Genomic DNA, 6,172 nt, shown 5'->3' with positions numbered 1-6,172 from the left:
ATTCTATTTTTGCAATAACTTAATCAGTTGCTGAGTGCTATAGATTTAGAATTAAGTTCTGGTGTTAATGAAACAACCTCATTAATCACACCAGGATTTGGCTCCTAATGTGTTTTATAATTTTCATTTTTAGCATATTTCTAATTATTTAAAAACTAATAGTTTTTAAAATTAAAATACATTTTTAGGAATTAAATGTATTAAAAGTAGTTTCTTAACAAGAGGATTAAAAATTTGATTTATTCAATCATCTATAATTAAGTGAGTTTGTTGGGGGTTTTCTAGCTTTTCAATAATTTCTTATTGTTTAGAAAAGCTGAATGGGCTTGTAGCCTTCTAGCATTCACTGATAGATACTGCTTTTTCCCTAAAGTTTTATTCTCATCAGCAATTTTTTAATTGCTTTTGCAGTTATCAAAAGTTGGTTTTATTTTTGAGGTTGAGAATTTTTTGGGGGCCTAAAATCATCACTGAGTTTGTTCTTTCACACTCTATTTGGCAACTAGCATTTCAGACTTTTCTATCTTTTGTTAAAGAAAAACACATCACAGGTTGTTGAGGGTAAAAATGATCGTTCATAATTTCAAAGCATTTGTCTGAAAAAAAAAGCCAGTTTAAAGAATAAAATGGTACTATATAGAACATTTTTGGACATCATTCTAAAATGCTAACAAAACCTCTACTTATGTTGTCAATGTTGCAAATATTATTTTAAAGCACTGAAGAAACCCTAATGAGGCCTAACAACAGCCACCTGAAGAAATATGCTTGTCTAGTGTTAGAGATGGGGAATTTGACACAAAAAAGTGAGTTAGTTGAACGAGGCTGCACGGGAGCGTGCAGTAAGTTTCAGGACTGGGAGTTCGTGGCCCCTTGGTTTTGCTCACGTCGCAAGGCCAGGCACTTCTTCGCTAGCTACAGTAATTCGTTTGCAACAAACCCCAGGACGTTTGGGCAGGAGCCCTGTGAGACTTGTCCTATCACTTGCTATGCTTCTCCGTAGCCATGAAAATTCAGGACTAATAGTTACCATTCCTGGGTTCAGTTTCTGTGAAAAATAAACAATTGGGTTGAAACGCCAGCCCCTTTCGCTTCAGTCAGGCTCTGTATGTCAGGTAACATATTTTGAGCTGTTTGAAAATTGCAGATTTACCTTGGCTTGTGCTTTTCAGAGAAATATTACCTGGTTCACCAGTGAAGTTTCTTTTAGGGAGGGGGAGAGAGAGAGAGGTAAAAGATTCAGCATAATGAGTATCTTAAACGTGATCAGTAACAGGAAGAAATGGGGTTAGGTTTTCTTATTCCTACGAAAGAAAGAAGACTGGATGTATTTGTGTTATGTTTTAAAAGTTGTGCTATTTTTTTTTAAATTTTGTCTAGCCTTTTCTGTAATGCTGTGGGTTGTAGGAAAATCAGGAGGATTATGAGACAATGATAAAAAGAAAGTAAAGACTGAGTAATTGATAGGGAATTTTAAAACTGAGTTAGAATGGTTATGTAACTCAGCTGCCTAACAGCCAATTTGGAGGAGATATTCCTTAGCATTGTTCTCTCAATTAAAAGAATTTATTGTTCTGCAGTTCTTCAAAAAGCAGGAAAGATAAAAGTTGACATGGCTCATTTTTCTTTTACAAGGAACAAGTAGAAAATTGCAGCTTTTTTGGAAAAGCTATTCAGTCTTTCCTTGTGCTTTGTAAAAAGTATAAAACCTTTTTTATTCTTTTTGGGGTCACCTTGAGGATTATCATAGGACTTTTGTGCAGCTTATTTAATATTTGTAAAACACTCTATAGCGTCAGGTGAAAATGGAAGTAAAGTTCTATTACAGATGAGGTGTTTCTTCAGTGCTGCCAGTCTGGACCTTGCTATAATTCCTATACTTAAAAGGGAAATATTAAATAAAATGCTTTCCATATGAATTTAAAATACATTACACTTTCTAAGATATTTTTGTTGAAACAAAAATATTATCGTACCATCTCCTTTAACACAGCACAGGAAAATAATAACGTTGAAACATTGACCTCACTGTATCCATAGCAGCAGATTTTACTCTCATAAACAGAGGATTAAGTATTCAATGCAGGCTTCAGAAGAAAACATTGGAGAAAACATTTTTCTTTTAGCATATAATTAAAGCCTTTACTTAGAATCTGCTTGTACGGAAGAAAGCTCATATCCAAACGTCTGCAGTAATTGCACAGAAAAAAAGTATAAAGCTAATTGCAAAGTAAATTGCTTCTTGTTTTATGTATTATAGTGGTTTTGCTGGGTTTTTCCTTACCATTGAATGCAGACTAAAGCTTTCAATACGTGAGACTAGAATAAATTTGTGTCAGCACCATGCTCAATTAAGTTTCTATAGAATACTTGTCTGTGTCACTGTCTCCAAAATTAAAAAGGAAGAGGGGAAAGGCACCTTCTTTGTTTTCACAGTCTGGATCGTAGGGCAGGGCCCTCCTGCTATGTGAAGGTCTGCTCCATGATCTGCCCCGTACAACACCGCCGAAGGGCTACTTACCGCCTTGATAGCTTTGAACCACTGGCATGTTTACCCATTTTTTTCAAATTGTAGCCGCAATATTTCTCCATTCCACATCTGTGAAAGGAATGGATAGTGTTTCCCTGTCTGATAAGTTCTGGGACAGGGCAAGGGGGGAGAGAGAGAGAGAGCACTGTGGGGACAAATTGAAAGGATTCTGAAATGCATGACCCTTTATCTTCCTTGCATCCCCTGGATGAGGGACAAGAAGGATCCTACAGGGAACTAAAGAATAGTAAAAAGAGGTTTGTGGGTTTTTTAATTCCTTTGGTATTGTCTGTTCTGTGAACTGAATGAAGTAAGCATCCTGAGGAAAAAACCAGCTTCTGGTCCTGTAATTAATAACTGCATCATCAAGAATGTGCTAGGGCTCAAATTGAAATTGAACAGGGAGCTTAACATCGACAGGTCTGAATGGGTTTTAGATTACTTCATTTTTCAAATACTGCTTCAATATAGTTTTAAGTTATATTGCTGCCTTGATAGAGAGTTGTATATTCAAGGCATTCACAGGATTTGTCTCATGCCTACAAATATATATCACCTAGAAATTATTTCTGGTTAAATTAATTTTATGATGTGGAAATTAGTAATTTCACACAGATTTATTCCATTGTATGTGACTGGTTTTTAAATTCCGCTACAGCTCCAACTCACGCTCATTTTCTGTTTGGCCTAAGTATTTATCCAGTTTTTGGATGACATCAATCTAACAAAATAATCCTAGTAATTAGCCTCACTGTGCCTCAGTTTCTTTATCTGAAGATAACAGTAATCCCCTCATCAGTGAAGGATTTTAAGTTTTCTGCATCAACATTCGGAAAATATTTTCAGATCCTTGAAAGGCAGGGAATTTAAATTATTATTCGATTGAGGCACAATGTAAAAGGGATAGTCATTTGTTTCCAAATCCATTTTCAGTGAAATCCAAGAAGAAAGATTTTTAAAAAGAATAATGATGGAACTAGAATTAATTGTTGTAATTAAAGGCTAATATGCTGAACTAATTAAGCCAGCAAAGAGTTCCATTTATGTTTGCCAAAGATTTTCCTTGAGTTAAAGATACTGAGTACATCATCAAATGAGAGAAGTGAAAATATGAAGCATAGGTTAACCTTTAAAATGGAGTGGGTGAAAGGGTCCAGAGGCAAGTGCTGAAGTCAAATATTTACCACTGCAATTTAATTTTCCACTTTGAAACCCCAGAGATAATTAGAATTATTCTCATTTGTCTCCCATGTCAGCATGATTTAGGATTCTACTTAAAGTGCAAAGAAAAAAAAAGTATGTGTTGAAGCGAATTACACTAAAATTCTCAGTGTCACACAGTGGAAAACCAGAATATGCTATGTAAGAAATCATCCCAAGGTGATGGATCTGGCTTTATAGTCTATCTGGGCTGTTCTCAGGACAGCTGTGTGGAAGGTGGAGCTCTGTAAAGAGCCAGTGCACGTTCAGGGCTGGTTTAGCTCCTGGCCAGACATCCACAACTGAAAAGAACATTTCAGCAGCCACCAAAAAATAAGTGTTGTAGGCAAAACTCCTTGCTGCTTGGCAGTCGTGTGTGCTCCTCACCAGTGCCCAGAGGGGGTTGGCATGGGAGCCTCTGCTGTGCATTTTCCGAATGTGAGAACTGCGAGTGCCTGACAGCTCTCATGGCTGCTCCGCAACACGAGAGCAGAATGAGGTCTGTGCTTCGTGCTTCGCACCTTGCTTCCTTCCCCATGGTTACTGGCATCGGATAGCTAGAATATGGCATAGCTAGAGGTAAAAATCAAGATTCCGTCTATCCTGTAAAATTACTGTATACATTTTATTATCATACAACGTGTGTTAATTAGCTCTGTTACGTTCTTATGATTCCACTACCAAGTGGAATAATACCAACTATTTCAAAACTGCTTTAAAGAAATCCAGGTTGTTTTTTCCCCAGCGTCCCGACTGGTCTTATCGCCCAGGAACTCTGCGGCTCATCATTCAGAACCTAGTGTCACTGCTGCTACGTCAAAAACCTTGTTTATGAGCAAAGAGGAAACCAATGTAAGTTTAAAGCCAAAAATTTATTAGTATAATTGAAATCTTAGCCTAATCCAAGAATCATTATTAATCCAGGTCTAATTATTATGGGAAAAGAAAGAATACTTCCATGCAGAAAAAGTTTAACTAATAATAATAATAAGAGTAGTAGTAGTAGTAGTAGTAATAATACAGTTAAAATTATTATATAAACTGTTCCTATTTTTACCCCTCTTCTCCTGTGTAATGCTCACACTTCCACTGCTCCCCTGGGTCTGAAGGTCAGTGGTTTTGTGCTAGTGTGTGTGTGTGAGGAGCTGTTAGGGCAAGTCATCACATCTGGAGTCATGGGCCAGGAAGAATATGATGTTGATGTTTTCTTCTCCCTCACTCTAGGATCAACTTGGGGTAATTTTTATGTGTTTAAGACACTTTTACACCTGGCTCTTTCTTCATGGGTTTGCAGTTCCATGTTACATCTAAATTCAATATATACGGTGTTTGACATAAGTTAGGTACTTTTAGTTCTCTTTGTTACCCATGAAAACTGTTTTTGTCCAGCACGAGGCCTGCGAGTCTTTGACTGACGGTGAGTCATTTGTAGCCATGGGGTCTCCGGGGCCAGGGACGTGCCCCATCCCTCCTCATCCCACACCTGTGCTCCTCTGCTGCCTCCTGAGCCCCCACTTCTCAAGGCCTCTGCTGCCCTGCCCGGGCTGCATTTCTCTACACTGCGTCATTATGTCAGTTGCGATGCAACTACCATCTTTTTTTCTTCTCAGTGGTAGGAAATCGATTGGAATTTTTAATCTGTTTTAAAATCTGAATGTGCACGCAGCAAAAAGCTTGATGAAAGGAGTGCGTCCTGCACTTGGAAGATGGAAGTTCTTTTTTTTCTGGTGGAGGGCTGCACAAAATCATTAGTCACAGGCTGTGTATTTGGCTGAGACCCCCAGAGGCGGGCCGATTCTCCTCATTTGGAACGCTCTGTGAAGAGGATTTCCCTTCCACCCGCAGGGCCGTTTCCCTCCAAATCAGATCTGTCTGTCTCAGGTGTGAGGGGATGTTCTCGGGGAGTCTCTTTTACAGCCTTGCACAATTGCTTGGAAAGCCCTGCCTTGCGCAGGCGGCCTTCATCCTTTTCAGCGACAGCACCGCTCTGCTGTGAGAACTGGGTTTCTTGCTGCTGCTGTCCTTTCCCCAAAGATGATATACCAAGGTGTCCCAGTGGTTTCTTGTAAATACCAAGAAGAAACACAGCACAGTCACTGGCATAAAAAAATGCCAAGAATGGTCCTAGCAGCAGGAAAAACTGATTTAACTGAGGGGGTGTCACAGAATGAAGCAAAAAATGCTGGTCATGTTTACTTAAAAACCCCAAAATTTCTAATTGCTCAACGTCGAGGCTTCAGGGCTTGGAGGGCAGGTACTCACTTACCTGTCTACGAACATAGTTACGCTCCCTAGTGAGGAGATAGAGAAAAAGCCAGAGGATATTGTTACAGGAAAGAAAAAGCTTTTGATTCTATGTGTTGAAGATACACAGAACAGAATGGCGAGTATTGGCCTTAGACGTGAAACATGGTTTTGAAAGCAAATTAGGACAATAAAGTG

This window comes from Pygoscelis adeliae, unplaced genomic scaffold (genome assembly GCF_000699105.1).
Source record: "Pygoscelis adeliae isolate BGI_AS28 unplaced genomic scaffold, ASM69910v1 Scaffold232, whole genome shotgun sequence".
NCBI classification, from domain to species: Eukaryota; Metazoa; Chordata; class Aves; order Sphenisciformes; family Spheniscidae; genus Pygoscelis; species Pygoscelis adeliae.
Note: the sequence above shows the minus strand (reverse complement) of the source record.